General features: G+C 36.9%; 1 long non-coding RNA gene and 1 pseudogene across 1 annotated transcript; both read right to left on the bottom strand.

Annotated features, from left to right (window-relative positions):
• Window positions 1–675: 675 nt before the first annotated feature.
• LOC116094316 lies at window positions 676–8,409 on the bottom strand (annotated as a pseudogene).
• A 27-nt stretch (window positions 8,410–8,436) lies between these two features.
• On the bottom strand, window positions 8,437–15,560 carry LOC116094307. Its single transcript, XR_004120039.1, has 3 exons — window positions 15,447–15,560; window positions 15,113–15,188; window positions 8,437–8,542 (listed from the first exon to the last, which is right to left on the bottom strand). It is a non-coding gene; the product is annotated as an uncharacterized LOC116094307 (long non-coding RNA).
• Between the last annotated feature and the right edge of the window lie 4,251 nt (window positions 15,561–19,811).

Genomic DNA, 19,811 nt, shown 5'->3' with positions numbered 1-19,811 from the left:
TACCTAAATCAGCTCCAACAATGGCCTAACCAAGAGTAACTACCACAGATTCTCTCCAAAAGCCCCTGTATTTATAACCAGTAAGCACTAGTCTATGTTGCTAGGAATTATATGAAATTTAATCAAACCTCATGTAGCCTCAAATGAGTAGCATGTCAGAGTTAAAGGAATAAATACTACTGCAGTTAAACTTTGATAACTTGAATACTTTTCAACAGCTGATATAAAAAGTAATTCTCTCCTGATTACCTTAACACAGGGATATATGCAACTATACTCTTCTCTGTCCATTCACATACTGTCATAAAACCTGATCTGAAACATATTGATAATAGTAAAAATAGGCATAGTCATGTTTATTGCTGTTCTAAGTAGCTATGTGAGTTGTCAGTACACTAGAAAGTAGTTACCTGGGCATTTCTTCTGTTTCTCTGCAAATACCATAACACCTCTTTGGCAACTTTGCATGTTCATAAGTATACACTAGCAATATTTGACAAGTCCAATATCCTTTAAGTCTATACAAACATGGATGCCCAAGGAGGAGCCAATGGTATTTGATACTTACTAGTTTTCGATTATGAAACTTAGTGTTCTGACAGGCAACAATGGTTCAGTACCTGTAAAATCGCCTGCCTTGATCAAGCCAGGTAGGTAGTGAAGAAGCACAAAGCATGGTTTTGTCATCACTTGTTTAATGCACTTGTTCTAGTATGATGAGTGACTAACTCCCCAGAAACAAAAGCACTGAATAAATCTAAGTGAATTTCTTCTTCTTATGGTGGGTGTTGGAAAACTCTTCAGCTATACTCATAGCATGGTTCATTAATTCTTTGCTGTTTAGGTCTCTGAATTTATAAATAGGATCATGATTAATTTATGATGGTAGAGTTAGCTTAGCTAAAGAATTCTTTCAGGGAAATTGCTTTGATTGAGTCCATGAAAATCAGAAAAAATGTAGATGCCACTATTGACTGCAAATTCTGCTTGGGATGTGAAAAAAGCAGTGTCATTTTCATCAACAGTTAATCCTTTGTATATGACATTTCAGGGGTAATTGATTGGAGTGCTCAACAGGATGCTTGGGGAATATAGAGTGAAATGTGATGGGTTAGGAGAAGCAGGTGCCACAACTGTCAGATTGCCGTGGAACAAGTGGTCAGAGTTAAGAAAAGATCATGAGTTGAACTTATTTGAAGGAAATAAGTGCAAGGTGAGGGAATGGTACAAATATGGAAAGAAGGGAGACTCTCAAATATCTACCATGGTCCAGTTGGCAGGTTTATGGTTTCAGAGTTAACAGCAGCAGCAGATAAGTCTGCTGAGGGCCTGGGGACAAGCTGGAGTGTAATTTGAAATCCTGTCATGGGGACTGGATAGATAGATATGTTATTATCTTCTACACCTGTGATTCCAAAGGGGACTTGTTGAGCACTGATTTCATAGTTGCTGTTTGATACTTCAGATCCAGTTTGATTCTCCCAAAACCTGAGGCTAGTGTTCTGGCTTTCATATACTTTTTGAAGACATCTTACTAGGACTGGGAATGCAAAATCCTTGTAATTTGTAATTTGCCTTTTGATGTTCCACCATTTACTTCGCAACCATTGTGGTGAGCGAACACTTTCCCATCCTTTAGCTAATCCTTCCCAGTGAATTTCACTTTCATCGGCTACATCAAGCTCTGCTAGCCTGTGGATTAGAGTGACTTCATCTTTCCTTGTCCACTCAATACCTCCAGTCTGTTTCCAGTTCAGATAGTTGAGCCATTTAGCACGACACTGCTTTGCTGAGCGAGTACCCACTCGATGAGCCACTGTTGCCCAACACACACCCTGAGTAATTTTCTCATCTGCCTCGGTGCATGTCAATTCATGAACCACATTGCTAAGAATCTGTTCTTCTTCTTTGGTCCATTTCCCTGTGTTATAAGTATCCTTCATCAGTCGGCACCGGTCTTTGACCGAAGATGGACTTCTTCCCATGGCAGCCCCTATTGTTATCCAGTCATTGCCGTGCTTCTGCCAGAGCTCCTTGAGCTTCTCTATTTCCTCAGGGCTGTATTTACCCACATGGTTTCTGTCATCATACATTCGGACCACTCTTCTATAGATTGAAAACAAAGGTCGATTTAGACCCAATGATATAGACCTGTAGAAATCTTTTCTTTTACCTTTTGACATCTTAAAAATGATTTCTGCAGGATTCTCTACACCATGTTTCTTCACATACAGGTCAATGTTGTTCATCAAAATACCTATTTCTTCCTTGGTCCACATCCCCTGCTTCCATTTATGTCCTTTATTGTTTACAGAATTCTTAACTTCTTTACCTGTGAACCATGCTTGACTAACTATTGATTGTTTCTCATTATCCAATGAAAATACTTCATTTGGGGTTTCATCCTGTAAAATCTGTAATGGCATGGTAGTTCCTACACTAAACTCTTCATCTGCCACTTCTGTGGCTGTGGTTGTGACCAAATTAAAGCTCTGCTGTATGTTATGTAGTGGGAATACAATAGCTGGTGTGCAAGGAGTTGAATCAACTTCTGAAGACAAACAAGGTCTCTTAAGCAGAGGTTCAGAAGAATTTTCCATTTCATGAGCCTCATTTTGAAGGCAAAGAGTGAGATTCCTGCCTGTGTCCTCAGTAAGTAAGGCTGAGCTCACAACTTGAAGTGCTCCTCCCTCAGAAACCTCTTCAAATGTACTCATCTTCAAATCTAGTCACAGGCTACATACACTACAGTACCTAGATACTGTAGTGATACACTACAGTATTTCTCATAGAATCAAGTCTCTTTCCCTTAATCTGGATAACATAAAAATGGTTCTATCTGTAGCACTTGACTGTTTGACACTGGTGAGCACTCATGGATCTAGAGCTGTGAGTGTGATAAGCCAGTAAAAATTACTGCCATTAGTGATGTGGACCTTGTTTTTTTCTTCTGGTCTAGTTGGCAATGTCTGATGACACACAGGACTAGTTCAAGTGTCTCTGCAATAATTAAGAACAGAAACTTCAGAGAACTGATGATTTATCTCAATATGCCTTTTAATGCTGAAAAATAAAAATGTTAATTATTCATTAATTAAGTTTTAGAAAGATTTTCTATTTCCAATGCATTTCTTTTATCAAACATACACCAACACTAAAATAAACTTTGGTATCTCTGTCAACTTAATTTCAGAATTTAGAAAAATGTAGGTATTAAGACATTTTCACTTTATTTCCATAAAAATATAAAGATTTCATCAGTGACCTACTGAAGGAAGCTAAGTCTGGCTTTCAGAAACCAAGGACCCTCACATAATAAAATGTTACAGTACACAAGTTCATCCAAATATTAAAAAAATAAAATTGTAATTTAACTTGTTCACATGGAAGAATATAATAGCAGTTTCTTTTCTGTTTTAGATGTTTGCACAAAAAAGGATATGCACTAATGAAAAAAACCCTCAGAAATTGTGGAACATACCCTAAAACCTTGTAATCTGACAGCTAACATTGCTACAGAAAGTTACATGTATGTTGCTGCATCTGATATTGATTTACTATGACAAATACTTCTAAATAATAGAAAGGCCAGTGGCTTTCACACTGAGTCTTAAATTTCACTAGCATATCTTGTTGTTAATCATGCTCTTATATGTGTGTATATATATAAATGTCTGTTCTAAAAGTAGTTATCTAAAATTATCATTCAATTTCATGTTTTCTCTGATGATCTGTTTATATGTATTCAAAACTAGTATGGATGAGTATAATAGTTTGTCTTGTGTTATCAGTATTCATATCTTAACATTAAAAACTTTTACATGGTTTTATTTTCATTTTTTTCAGTTATGTAGGAAGATGAGGTTTTTATGCCATTTTGTATATGTTCCATCTGTATTTTCAGCTTTCATATGTATTTGATATATTATCTATTTGTTCACTAACATTTTATAATACATTTTTATATTTGTATTTTCAGTTTTTACTTATAATTTGAGTGGAAGAAATCTTCAATACTTTTGTAGTACATTAATCAATGTGAGAATTTGTATTATATATTTATGTAAATCATTGCCCCAATATTGTAAGATCTGTAGCACAAATAAATTATGGACATTTCAATTTGATACTGAAACCCAGTCAAATTCAGTACATCCTCACAGTGGAGATGTTAGACCATTATAACATATAAAGGATACTGTCTACTCAAAGAATAGACGGAAATTTAATTGTAGTATATAATACAAAACTACAATATGTTTATATACAAAATAAATATCCATATTAATTTCATTTACATTATGAAAATAGTAAGATGATCGCAGTGACAATAATAATATTGGACTAATTATTATTAATTATGCATGTTACAGTATAGGCAATATATTAATGCCTTAAGAGGATAGACTACACAGTGAACAGATAATCAGAGTATGCCAGCTTATAGATGAATCTGAAACATATTGAGAGTGAGATGGAGATAGGTGACCTCCTCCTGGTAATCTGCAAAGCATGCCTGAGATGATTGTCATTTTTAAAGGGAATGATTCCTATGAAACTTATAATTTCAAAATAAGTTTGAAAAAAGAATTAACCAAAACAAATATTTCTTTTGAAGTACTAGAATTAGCTTAGTTTGAGATAATATATATGCAGTTGTTAGATATAAATTTAAATATAATATTAAGCACTAATAATTACAAAGTTGTTATATGATTAAATATATTTATTTTACACAAAGTATCATAGTTACTAAGATGTTATGAGGTTAAATATATATATAACAGTTATAGGATATAACTTTAAATTATAGTACATAGTAAAATGATTACACTATATGGGAGAAACTATGAATGTTGGAATATTACAAGACTTATTCATAAATGAAACAAATCTAGCATTAAATGTATACATGAAGTAACTTTTTCAAATCTATCAGAGTATTGAAAAGGATAGACACTAGCACATTGTGAAATAATTTTTGATCTGACAGTCTACAATTTAATTTTTATTGTCAACTTGAGAAAAATCAAAAGTTTCCTGGAAAGAGGGTATCTAAATTCAATGAATTCTCAGATCAGACTCTCCTGTCACTATGTCTTTGAGAAATTATTTTGACTGATGACTGATGGGGGAGGACCCATCAGTCTATCCCCAAAGAATAATCATAAATCCAAACCTATCCAGAAAACACAAAATCTTCCACCCAATTAAAGTATATCTATCTAGAAAACTATACTCATCCCTGATTCTCACACATGATCTTTTCTCTTTTTTTATTAGATATTTTCTTTATTTACATTTCAAGTGTTTTCCCCTTTCCTGTTTTTTTCTTTGGCATAGATTATACACTTACCACCTAAAACAACCATCTTAAGTACGTGAAGGTGTTCCTTCTCCAGGGAGGATCATTAAACTCATACCAGTAAATCCACTCAACCATGAGACTTGCCAAAAGACCATTTTTCCAAGTCCACCCTACTGTGATTCTTACTATACTCCTCTGGTTGAAACTCTAACACATGGTGATAATGTCATGTATCCCTCTAATAAGTTTTATATTTACATTAGAAAACTGAGATTTCTTACACTAATTTAACTCATACTCAGTGCACACACTAGGCCCTATCTCAAGGCTGACCCTAAACTATCTTTTTCATCTCTACCCATGTCTTAAATTAGAGCAATTTTCTTATCCAGAAAGAGTACTACATTCACACTAGCAAGTCCATGCACCCCTGTAAGTGGCCTGACAACCACGTACTGGTCTTCTGCGCAACACTTCCTAGTCTTCTTGTACAGGTAGAACCTAAACTCATCACTGGAAAAATCAATAGTACCCATTCCCTAAGGAAAATTTCTAAGCACCCAACCCCAGATTTATGGATATTGACTAAGAATCCTATAACTCTATAGAAGGTCTTCTCTTGAGCTTTGAAACCTCACTTAGTATGAGATGACACATTACTATTCCTGAAGCCCCACTTGAACATCAATATAGCTTGTCAATCATGTGACTAGTTATAATAACAGGACACAAATCTTAAAATGCCTATTCAACTAAAAACATATGTTTTCCATACCAAGAAATACCACCAGTCACCTAAATCCAGATATTGATATTTCACTGTAAATACACCATACACTATACCATACAAATAACCAAAACACTAAACATATACCAAAAAATTAATCTTCTCATAGTAATAGCCCTAAGAAAACTGATCTAGATGATTTATAAGGCAATTGTTTCAAAATAGCAATAATCAATATTAACAAAGAAGTAAGGAGGATATGAACAAATGCCATAATAATGACAAAGAACTCAGTTGAATGAAATAATATAGACAATTAAACATTCTAAAACACACTTTAACAAAGAGAAAATATCTGTGAAAGGCAAGAATTACATTAGACTTGGAATAGAAGAAAAAATTAACAATTCAAATTATTCAAAGGTAAGTCTCATCTATTAGATTTCAGCAAGAATAGAGAATATCAGGCCTTGAATACAAAGAAAAGGGATTGGATCATTCAGTCAAAAAAAAAAACAAATTAAAAGATAAACAACAACAACAACAAAATCCTGCAGAAACTCTGAGAAACTATAAAAATGCCAAACCTACAAGTAGTAAGTTTAGAATGAGAAGGGATCCAGGTCAAATGCATAGTATATATTTTCAACAAAATCACAGAAGAAAACATCCCCACTGTGAGGAATAAAATGCCAACCAATAACCAAGAGACATAAAGAACACAAAATAGTCAGAATCAGAAAAGAAATTCTCAATATTATATAATATTCAAAATACTAAGTATATGAAACAAATAAATAATAATGGAAGTAGCAAAGGGAATGATTGAGTCACATATAAAAGGAGGGCCATCAAAATAATAGCAGATTTTCTAATGTACAATATGAAAAACAGAATGTATTGGATTATGATTGTACATGTTTTGAAAGCACACAGATGCTGCTAGGCCAGACTATTATAACAGTGAAACAGAAGTCATAATTAAAGGAGAATGGAAAACATTCTGTGGTGGTTTGAATGTTTGGACCAATGAGTTACACTCTTAGTAGGGATGGCCTTGTTGAAGTAGATGTGGCCTTGTTGGAGAAAGTGTGTCTGTCCCCACTGGCAACAACAATCTTTACTCCCATTCCTCTGTAGGAGTTCCCAAGCTCAATCTACTGTTTTGCTCCAGGTATCTGCATCTATCTGAGTCAGCTGTTGGGTGGAACCTTTCAGAAGACAGCCATGTTAGAGTCCTGTCTGCAAGCACACTAATACAGTATCATTAAAATAGCCAGGTACTGGTAATTGTCCATGAGATGGGTCAAAAGTTGGGCTAGTTATTAGATGGCCATTCCCTTAGTCTCTGCTTAAAGCCCTGTCCATGTATTTCTAAAAGACAGGATAAATTTGGGGTCAAAGTATTGTAGGTGAGTTAGTGACCCTATTGCTCCATTACGGTTACTACTTGGCTACAGGAGATGGTCTCTTCAGGTTCCATATCCCCAATATTTGAGTCACAGCTAAGGAAACTCTCATTGACTTTTGGGTGCCTCTTTTTGGCCAGCTCTCTCTCTCTTATCCTAGAGATGCCTCCTACCTCTGCACCACTGTCAGTTGCAGATTTCTATTCATTGTCATTGACATTTTATCATCACTCTTGTCCCTCACCTTTCTTAGTTTGGGTTTTACTGCTGTGAACAGTCACTGTGACCAAGGCAACTCTAATAAGGACAGCATTTAGTTGGGGCTGACTTGCAGATTCAGAGTTTCAGTTCATTATACTCAAGGTGGGAATATGGAGCATGCAAGCAAGCATGGTGCAGAGGAGCTGAGAGTTCTACATCTTCACCTGAAGGCTGCTAGCAGGATACTGACATCCAGGCAGCTAGGATGAGGATCTTAAAGCCAACACCAACAGTGACAACCTATTTCAATAAGGCCATGAATCCTAATAGTGTAACTACCTGGGCCAAGCATATATAAACATCACAACACCTGATCCTCTAAGCCCCCATTGTCCTAGCCATCTACTCTTCCTCCCAGTTCCCTCCCTTCATCTTCCTCTCATGACTATATAACCCACCCCTTCAAAGTAACATTCAAGCATCCTTCATTGTGCCTTCATTCTTGTTTGGTTTGTTTGGGTCTGTGGGGTATATCATGGTTATCTTATATTGTATGGATAATATTCACTTTAAAGTGATTGCATACCATGGATATCCTTTTGCAACTGCACTACCTCACTCAAGATGATATTCTCAAGATCCATCTATTTGCCTGTGAAATTCATGATGTATTTGTTTTTAATAGCTGAATATTATTCCATTGTATAGATTTACCATATTTCCTTTATCCATTCTTCAGTTGAAGATCATCTAGGTTGTTTCCAGCTTCTGACTATTATGAATAAAGCTGCTATGAAGATAGTTGTGCAAGCATCTTTGTGGGATGGTGGAGCATCATTTGGGTATATGCCAAGGAGTGGTAGAGTTGGGTCTTAAGGTGGGACTATTCCCAGTTTTCTGAGGAAAAAAAATATTTCCAAAGTGGTTATACAAGTTTGCACTCCTACCAGCAATGATGGAATGTTTACCTTCCTCCACATCAGCATGTGCTATCTCTTGAGTTTTTTTTTAACATAACTATTCTGTTAATGTAAAATGGAACTCTAACCCTAAGACAATTAGAGAGGGAAGTTTAGGATCAGCTGGAATAAAGGAGACCCCCCACCAAAATAAATGGGATATTCTTAGCTGTGACTCAAACCATTGGTGATATGGATCCTGAAGAGGCCATCTCCTGTAGTGTAGCAAGAACCCCAGGGGAGCAATACAGACACTAACTCACCCTTAAAACATTTACCCCCAAATCTATCCTGTCTACAAGAAATATATGGATGGGGATGGAGCAGAGACTAAGGGAATGGCCAGTGAATATCCTGCCCAATTTGAGACCTATCCCCTATACAAGTTCATATTCCTGACACAATTAATGGGACTCTGTTATGTTTAAACATGGGAGCCTAACATGGCTGACCTCTGAAAGGCTCCACCCAGTAGCTAACTCAGATCAATCCAGACACCCACAGCCAAACAGTGGACTGAGCTTGGAAACTCATGGAAGAATAAGAGGAAATATTTTTGGCCCTGAAGGGGATCAGAACTCCATAGGAAGACCAACATTGTTAACTTATCTGGACCCTTAGGGTTCTCAGAAAACTACCAACTAAAGAACATACACAGACTGGAAATAGGCCTCCCTGCACATATATAGCAGATGTTTATCTTGATCTTCATGTGGTTGCTGATCAACTGGCATGGGAGGTTATTCTAAAAGTTGTTGCCTGTATGTGGGATATATTCTTCTAGCTGGACTGCCTTGTCTGGCCTCACTGTGAGAGGAAGCACCTAGCCTCACAGATAATTGATTTGCCAGGGTGGGGGGATACCCAGGGGCCCCCACCTTCTCAGATGAAAGGGGAGAGGGGTATGGGAGGAACAATTGCTGGAGGGGGTGACAGGGAAGTGGGCAGTGTGGAGCATATAAAATGAATAAATAATAAATACATAGATATATAAATTTTTAAAAGTAAAAGAAAATATAATATACCAAAATATATAGGACAATGAAATCATTCATATTAGGAAATTTTATAGGGTTATATTGTTATATCAGAAAACTTGTGAGGTCTTAAGTATATAACTTAATGACTGACACAAAGGTCTTAGAGAATAATGAAACCCAATGCCCAAAGAATGTAGGTAGGAAGAAATAATCAAAATCAAGACTGAAATTAATGAACTAAAAATGAACAAACAAATACCCAAGTAACTAAGGAAATAAAAGTTTTCATTAACAATATTGACAAAACATTTAGTCAAACCAACCAGAAGACAAGAATCAAATTAATAAAATTAAATTAAAAGGGAATAATTACAATAGATATCAGAGAAATCCAGAGAAACATAAGAACCTATTTTAAAAATCTGCACCCCACAAAACTGAAAACTTTAAAAGAAGTGAGTAAATGGCCTACCAGGGTAAATTGTGATGAAGTAAATAATTTAAATAGATATAAAATATCCAGGTACATAAAAATAATAATGAAAAAATAATTACTCATCAAAAAGAGGCAGAGGCACAAATAAGTTCAGTGCATAAGTCTCTCAGACATTCCCAGAAGAACTAACATTAATATTCCTTATACTATCCCCCAGAATAGAAAAAGAAAATTTTAAAATTCTTTTTATGGAGCCAGTATTATACTGCCCTCAATACTAGAGGGTGATCAGAAAATAGAAATTATAGGCCAATAACATTGACAGCCATAGAATAAAAGTTTCTCAACAAAATATTGAAAACTAAATTCATGAACAAATCAAAATTGTCCACCATGCTCTAGTTGGCTTCTTCCCAGATATGTGTGTGTGTGTGTGTGTGTACACACACACACACACACACACACACACACACACACACATATATATATATATATATATATATATATATATATATATATATGTATACATATACATATATATGTTGTCATATAGATAGATAAATAGATAGATAGATAGATAGATAGATAGATAGATAGATAGATAGATAGATATCACAACAAATAGAATACTAACTATGTTATCATCATCTCTTTAGAAGAAGAAAATGCTTTTGATTGATCTCTGTGTTTTGATTTCTCAGGATAGCTTGCTCCTGATATTCTAAAAACTCTCTGGTTAGCTCAACTCTTGAAGAGCAAAAGCCCAGGGTTTTTTTTTGTTTGGTTGGTTTTGTTTTTGTTTTTGTATTTTTTGCTTTTTAAAAAATTTTACATATCAATTCAGTCATTACCCCAGATTCCCTTTTGCTTGTCCCATGAATCAGCAACCCATGTCCTCTGTTCCTTGATTCTTAGAAAGATAACATAAGCATAAGCACAGACAATAAGATAGCTGGGTGTGACCCCACCCAGAAATTATCATTCTGAATATGCCTGGACTTAAATTAGAACTCTTAGCTCATCTTGCACCAGGCTGACATGCTCCCTCCTTGATGATAATGGACTGAACGTCTGAACCTGTAAGCCAGCCCCAATTAAATGTTGTCTTAAATGAGTTGCCTTGGTCACTGTGTCTGTTCACAGTAGTAAAATCCTAATTAAGTCCAAAGTTGGTACTAGGGATTGAGGTATTGCTGTGATAGACCTGACCATCTTTTTGCTTAGAAGAATGTGGATTTAGGGACTTTGGATTTAGAAAGCAGTGGAATCTTAAACTAGGGATTAATGGGCCATCCTAGCAGGATTATGGAAGAATTTGTTGCTGAGAGTGATTTGAACCGTGCACACTTGGCTCAAGAGATTTCAGTGGAGAACTTCAGTATGTGGCCTAGAGACTTTTTGTGGTATTTTGATGAAGAATATGGATGATTGTTGGCCTTGTCTGAAGAGTATACCTGAAGCTAAGATAAAATAATTTATATTAATTGCACTGAAAAAAGAAGTCTCAAAAAGGCGCAGCATAGACTTTGTTCTCTGGTTAAGTCTCATAAAGAGTGTTTGGAACAAGCATAGAAAGTGTAAAAAGGAAAATATAAACTATATCACTTCAAGAATTAAAGGGGCACCAGGAATTGAAATGGAGTTGAATCCTGTGTTCAAGAATATTAAATTAAATTAAGGAAATGGTGAGCTTGGTACAAGATATCACCCAGCTAAATTTAGATCCATGCATGGCAGTATATACCTTTAATCACAGGAGACAAAAAGCAAAGCTCATCTCTGAGTTCAAGGCCAGTTTGAGACAGCACAGGTTCTAGGTGAAGAAAAGCTTAAGTCCAGGCATGGTGGAATATGAGTTTAATTCCAGCATTACAGGAGATGGAGACATCCAGGTCTCTGAGTTCATGGTCAAGTTTCAGAGCAAGTTCTAGGGCAAACAAGTTTAGGCAGTGAAAGAATTGGAAATCAGAAAGCTGATGATAGTGCAATAGAACAATAGACAAATATTCCAGCCCCCAGCAAACAGGAGAACTCAGCAGCTTTGGTCATGTGGCTCTGCCTTTCGAGTCAAGAATAGAAGGGGTTACTGGGACAACTGAAGCTGGGACAACAGCTGGTTAGCTGGAGCCAAGAAGTTAGTGGTGATTAAGAAGAGACCTGCAGAACTGAGGTCAAATCTTCTGGGAAGGTGTTTTCTAAGAGCATGAAGAAGCTGTCTTCCAGAAGTAGCCAGGGTTATATCTCATTCTGCAGCTGAACTTGGTAATGTGCACCCAGGTGGTTTTGGTTTTGAAGGTATGAAGGGGTCATAGAGAGCTGCTGAGGCTTTGCACAGTGAGAGGCCAGGGAAGGCCATTGGTGAAGGTGCAGCCTCAGTTGCAGTCAATGGCCCAGGATTTAATGGGTTATGCAAAAAAATTGAGGCTTGACAGCATGAAGAAACTCTGTAAGAGGCTATAGGTGAAGTCTAGTTGCAGCAGAAAACCCCAGGGTATTGGAGATGCCAGTACTATAGGGAGATCACCAAAAGCAGCAGCAGCAGTGGAGTAGAGTCAACCAGAGCCTAGAGTGTTACAGAGGGCAGAGCTGGAGAAATGATGCCAGCCCCTTGGAGGAGCCCAGAAGATCATGTGTTCATCCCAGACATTGGAAAAAGAAGCTGTGAAGTTGAAGGTGACTTGAAGACCACAAGATGTTAAAGATGCCAGTGAAGTGGAATACCTGGTGGGGACATCTGCTAACAAGCAGTGGAAACAGACCAAGAAAAAGTTTGTTGCAGTCAACAAAAATGAAAAAGGAGTGGAGTTCTGAAGATGACTTTGACATCAGACATGGAGATGTTGAGTTTGGAGCTTGCCTAGCTTGTTTTGTCTTCCTTTGAGGACTAGTTAAGCGACTAGATGATTCTCAGAAGAGACTTTGAACTTTGGGCTTTTAACATTGTTGAGACTGTTATACACTATGAGGACTTTGGAAGTTGGACTAAATGTACTTTTATATATGCTATATCTAGGTACAGCCTCCATAGGCACATGTATTTAAACAAGCCTATGGGGGCCAGCAAGTGGAATGTTATGGTTTGTGTATGCTTGGCTCAGGGAGTGGCACTATTAGTACTTGTGGCCTTGCAGTAGTGTGTCACTGTGGGCATGGGCTTTAAGACCTTCCTCCTAGCTGTCTGGAAGTCAGTCTTCCACTAGCTGCCTTCAGATGAAGATGCAGAACTCTCAGCTTCTCCTGAACCATGCCTGCCTGGATGCTGTCATGCTTCCACCTTGATGATAATGGACTGAACCTCTGAACCTGTAAGATATCCCCAATTAAATGCTGTCCTTATAAGAATTGCTTTGGTCATGGTGTCTGTTCACAGCAGTAAAATCCTAACTAAGACAATTATCTTTTGGAGACAGTAAAGCTGCACATGTTAACTCACAGGTGTTGTGACAGCATGTACAAAATATGTACCAGTTCAAGCCAAACCAAATTCCAGCTTGGAGAAGGGTTTGGGCTCACAATTCCACCCCTTGTCTTTGATCTATTTGCAACTGCTAGCTGCTAGGATAGGGAGACAGTAATTTTAAGAATGTATCCCCAATAAGTTGACTAACATCCAGGAGAATACCACACATCTGTCAAAACATGTTCCAGGAATGGAGTTTTGTGAAGAATATTCTGAATGTTTGTGAAAACACTCTGAGAAAGCAACAGTCTTATGATTTCAATTTTTTCAAAATGCATTATTATTTTTTTGGGTGGGATGTATTTTGTGCTCCTCTCAGGTATAGTGGATAAGGTTGACTTTTCTTCAGATTACTCATGACTACTTGCTGCAGTCACTCAAATATTCCTCTATGGGGGAAATCAATATTTTTGCCACATGTAGTTTTTTCTTATGATTGTATACAACTTGTCCTCATGATTACTTTATTCACATGACCTTTCTTAACCCTCATTGTTATACATTGTCTGAGATGCTTAATAAAATTTTGTATAAAATTATAGAATACCTCATTTATTAGCTCCATTCTCCCAGGTACTACAGCCACTAGAGATATGGCTAAAACATCAACACACATCCAAGGATATTTAAGCAACAGAAGTTAGATTTGAATGAACTTTTTAAAAGGATAGAAATCTGGGTAAATAGGGAAGAGACATATACATGGCATGGTTGGTAGAAAGTTGGTGAATCAAAACATTGGGCAAAATATTCAAAGTAAAGATAGATGATAGATAGAGATGGATGGAAGGATAGATAGATAGATAGATAGATAGATAGATAGATAGATAGATAGATAAATAGATAGATAGATAGAGGTCCACAAAATAAGTGGGCAGAATGTGAGCTTGAGAGCAATCTAGTATGCAATATTCCTCAACTGATTCTGCTCCAGGTGCAGGTCTTGAGTTCCTTTGCCCAATCCCCTCAGTGATGAACTATTACTTGATTGTGTAATCTGATATATACCCTTTCCTTCTCCAAGTAACTTTTGATAATGGTGTTTATCACAGCAAGAAAAAAATCAAATAAGAGTAAAAATCAAATAAAATTTGCAGGTTTACATATTGCACAGAAACACAAGAATTTGAAAAATGTTAACCTAAGGAGTTGTCGTGATCAGACTTATTTATGTTTTAAGACAAAGGATACACTGTCTTCCAGTTTAACAAAGATAAACTTAACTTTATTGTATTGATAGCTATTGACCACTCAATATACTTAACAGTACTAGCAGTGGGCTAGATTTGACTTCAAAATAGAGAAAAAAGTTGCAAAAGTAATGAATATGCATTTTAAGAACCCTAATAGAATAGACAGAAGACAGACAATAGGATACAAAAGATAATTTAATTGTAGAAAAGAAACCATATTTCAAAGAAGTGACAGTCAAATGAGATTCATAAAGAAGTATTATTAAACAAATTGATTAAAGCTTGACTGAACTTGATTTACACACTTTATGCCAAAAAAGTGTCAAATAAATAAACCATAAGTAGAATATTAAAAGAAGTAAATCAATATTTGACCAATAGTCACAAAGTAAATCCTCTAAAAAATCCCCAAAGATGAACAATATGGAAAGGAACTTACCGGAGTAGTCTCAGAAAGCACTGTTGCCCTGTTCCCAGGAAGGTAATAAGCTCAAATGTAAATTTTGATGTAGGTTCTCACAAAAAATGAAGAAGAAAATCAAGTTAGTTATAATGTAGTTTTAGAATAGGCCATGACTACAATATTAGTGTTTAAGCCAAACTAAAGAGAATTTTTTCCTACTTACATGTAGATTACATTGATATTAACAACATGAAGAAAAATAATTTGAAAGAGCAATAACAGAATGAAAAGTACACAAAAGACAACTGATAAAATATCACTTTAGTTATAGTGGAATAAAGAAGGAAATAATTTCAGAATAAAAATTTACCGCAAATCTTAAATGCCCGGCAACTTTTAAGTCACAGAAATGTTTCTAATAAGTACATGTAGTTGTTGAAATGACCTGTAATCTGGAAAGGCTAAAGTATCAGAGTAGTCTGAACTAGGCCTTACTGAGACAACATGAAGTTTACCATGACAACAGAATCCTGAGGTCACAGTACAGTAGCTAATAAAGATTAGCTACATCTTTCAAATACCACAAAGTCTAGGGAACTCACTCTGTAGACCAGGCTGGCCTCAAACTCAGAAATCCACCTGCCTCTGCCTCCCAAGGGCTGGGATTAAAGGCATGAGTCACCACTGCCCGGCTGATAAATTCTTAAAGTGCAAACTATTGTGATAAAATGGGATTGCAAAGACACCATTTAGTGACAAAATTATTACTTGATATGTGAAAAACACTAAAATTTAGTTCTTTATAATTTAAATGAAATATATTTAAGAAGACATAGATGATCCTTACCATCTACAGAAAAATTAATGAATGAAAGGTAGTACTCTAATAAAATGTCCGAGATTATTGAATTAAGCTGTAATTTAATCAAAACTAAGAAGGATGGACATTATAGTTCTGTGCCCATTCAGTGTTTTCAACCCACAAAAGACCATCAAGGAGCCAATTCTGATGCAATCACACTAGGGTTTTTCATTTACAAGCTTGAGCCAGGCCACACCATCATCACTGACACAACATGACAAAAGATGGAGTCCCAAGCCCAGATTAAGGCCAGCACTTATAGACACAAGCAATAAGAAAAGATAGTTTCTAACCTGGCACACATTTGATTGTGTGGCCACTATTGAGTTTTATTTCTCTGTAGTATAATTGGTTGGTGCTGGGAACCAAACCATAAACTTAACTTCTGCTTTTCTCCTGATTGGTAGTTTTTAAGAAGTGAAGTTTAAGGGGCAGATTTGTAACCTGGGGGTGCATATTTGTTGGGGAGTACCCTGAAAACTGGTGCTAGGTGCTTGCTTGTTAGTTAACTTGAGTTCAACCTTAGGTCAGGTTCTCTAAGATGGAGTCTGATCCCAGAAGACTCCAATAGCTACAGTTTCATGGATGGAGGATTATTCTGAGACTGGTAGCAAAGACTCTGTCTTAAACCATGTTGGGCAGCAGACACTTGCTCTGACACTGCCACACTCAGCTCTCTCTGCCTGCTGCAACGATTGCTATGGGGCTGGCCCCTCCCTGCTTCTGTGATCACACTGGGGCCACAGGGCCGGGGCCTGCTGCCATGGCTGCCACAGGGCTGCTCTGCCCTGCCTCGCCACTCATGCAGAGGGCCTCCATGCTGGGCACTGGGGACTGGGTGGTCAAGGAACAAAAGGGTGAAGGGTAGGATGACTTTATACCCTGCCAGAGTTCTTGTGCTCTGGATAGCAGAGGTATAGGTGTCTATCTGTACACTCTGTCCCATGGGGGGGCATCTAGGTCCCAGTCTGAGGGGGGGCAGAAATAACAAGACTGCAGGGGGGGTCCCTGGCCTCCAGAAAAGCCAGGGACATAGTTCCAGCCTCCTGGATATAGCAGATGCATGTGGATGTCAAGAAGGGGATGGGAATGAGGGGAGAAAAGGGGTGGGGAAAGAGGTGGCAGTGTAGCTATTCTGTGCTAGCACCAGGCAGGAGAGTCACTGGTCCTGGGGCTTGCCACCTTTTGCAGTATTCCTTTGGTGTAGTCGTGACTGCCTCAAGTTGGGAGCCAGCTGTGGGCCCAGGTCTAGAGGCTGCTGATGCTGGGGCTCTGTAACACATTAGTTAAAAGGAGGCAATGCATACTCATGAAATTTTATTATAGAAAAGAGAAAAGAGGTTGGCCATGACTGAGTGGAAAGAAAGAGAAAGGAGAAGGAGGAGAGGAGAGGAGAGAGAGAAAGAGAGAGCAAGAAAAAAAGCACCCCTTATATTGTGAGGCAGGGCTATCTAGCTGTGGTTAGATGACTGGATTGGGTCCAGCTAGAATTCTGGGAGCTTGGGGCATTGTCTACATGAGAGAACACACATCTCCTGTGGGGAAGCTGTGAGAGGTGACTGAAACAGGAGCCAGGGATCCAGAAGGTGTGACCAAACTCCTTCTAACTCTTGAAGGCAGAAATATCACCCACCAGGTCAACGGGTTTCCAGACTTACACTTTACCTGAACAAACCACTGCCCCACAAAACCACACTGTTCTGCCTCAGTGTACAAGCTACTGAATACTGGTACTCCTACATATTGCATGAACAGAGTTGCAGGAACATTGCCTGACACCCATACTTCCTATGCAGGAAACATCTGGACATCTGTAAGCAATAGGATCAAAAGTTCCTGTACTGTTCTGACAGAAGCAGGATTCTCTACAAGCTATCCCACTTCATCTTTAGATTGCTGTCTTAGAGAAACCTTTTATGTGTCTCTATTATATATCATAACACCAGAGTTATAGAGGAACTGGGAGTTCCAAGGTCATATACATTAAACGGGACTTTTTTGTTTTGTTTTGTTTTGCTGTTTGATCTGAAAGTCAATTAGTAAAACAATATCACATGAATGAAGAGAAAGAGATGGACTGTTTCCAATTCTAGGAAAATAAAATATGAGATTTCAAACCGAGCTTTATAGATTCTGAAGGCACAGCGGAAACTGGCATTGAAGAATGTTTAGGAAAAGAAAATCAGTGAATTAAAAGAAAAAAATGCAGGAACATATAAAGTAATAGGTAGCATCACAGGCATACTCATACATCACAGTCCTGCACAGAAATTTTCATGGTGCTTTGATGAATATCACCTGTAGTATAATATCTACTGGCAAATCTCTTTACCCATCATAAGAAATCATGTATAGCTAGTTTGAATTCTACAGACCAGGCTAATTTTGTGGGGCTGTTTTGTTTTTGTTTTTGTTTTTTAAAACACACAACCCCTCAGCACGTGACCCTGTCTTAGGTGGAGACTGCCAGAGACCTAGCTCACTGAATGTGGCTTTCAAAATGCACCCTCTTCCCATGCACACAATGTCCAGACATGCCTTTAATTGCCTGCAAAGTCCATGAGCTACCACAGTCTCTCTGATAAAATGCCTTTTTTGAAGTTCTCATGAAGCAGTGCTGGTGTGCTGATGGGCAGCTGGGCGTAGACAACTAATTGAGTTGTAAAATAGCAGCTCCCAAGCTAGGAGCCTTTTCAACAGCTTCTCGAGAATAGGCCTTCAATTTAGTTGTCAATAAATAACTTCCAGGCTAGAACTCCAAGACTGAGCTTGCTTTTTAGGTAAAAGTGCTCCGAGAGTGAGCGAATTTTGATTGTTGCCTTTGTACTCCAGGAATGAGCTTGCTTGAGATAAAAACTCAAAAGTTTAAAAGTAACATTATCTTAAGGATGTCCCAGGCACTTTAGTTGCAAATTAGCAATGTTTAGGCCCAAGGCTTGGCCTCTAAGTATAGAGAAAAGCTGTTGTTAACTCTTAGAAAAAGGTGGAGGCTATTTCAGCCAAGTGAACTTTGTTGGCTAATAAAATGTTTAACCAATATTTTTAGTATAAAAACATGTTTATTAAAAAGATTTTGGATCTCTATGCACTTGATGAATCAATGTTTCAGGCAGTCATTGTGTTCCAAGACAAACGGAGCCTCTTTTCCAGATTAAAGTAGGGTTAAGATCATATGTGTTAGTAAGTGGAGTGACATGTCATATTATCATGGCATAAAAATTGGAAATGTGTGAATGCCAATGGCAATCTGTAGCAGACTGACCTTCAGCATCAGACTGCAAATATATATATATATATATATATATATATATATATATATATATATATGTATGTATTTTAAAACAAGCAAAAAGCAAAATATGCTTATTACAACAAGCAAAAAGCAAGGTATGTCTTAAAACAGGCAAAAAATGAAATATGCTTTTCAAAACAATTAAAAAACGAAACATGCTTTTTCAAACAAGCCAAAAGCAAAATATGCTTTTTAAAACAAGTAAAAAAATGAGATATGCTTTTGGAGGTAACATTGAAGTAGAGTGCATATCCCCCCCTTTTAATATTAAAAAATCAAATTCTCAAAGTGTGAAGTGCACATTGAGTAATTTATTACCTCTGAGAATTATAAATTATGTCAAAAATACGTGCACCATTAAGTTGTTGACAAAATGTCTTAAATGCTTGACTATAATAGTCAGTTCCATAATCTGTTTTTTAGGAACATTAAATATAGAAATATAATATAAACAATAACCAATTAGTATTTTGTTGTTTTTATGTTAAGGCAATTGTAACTTGAAAGCCTGAGAAGGAATTAATAGTCACATGTGTATATTTTACTTTTAATTTTGAAATCAAAATTATATTTTAAAATGT

The sequence above is a fragment of the Mastomys coucha genome, chromosome X, assembly GCF_008632895.1.
Source record: "Mastomys coucha isolate ucsf_1 chromosome X, UCSF_Mcou_1, whole genome shotgun sequence".
NCBI lineage: Eukaryota > Metazoa > Chordata > Mammalia > Rodentia > Muridae > Mastomys > Mastomys coucha.
The sequence above is the reverse complement of the archived record's forward strand: the minus strand, read 5'-3'. Positions and strand labels throughout refer to the sequence as shown.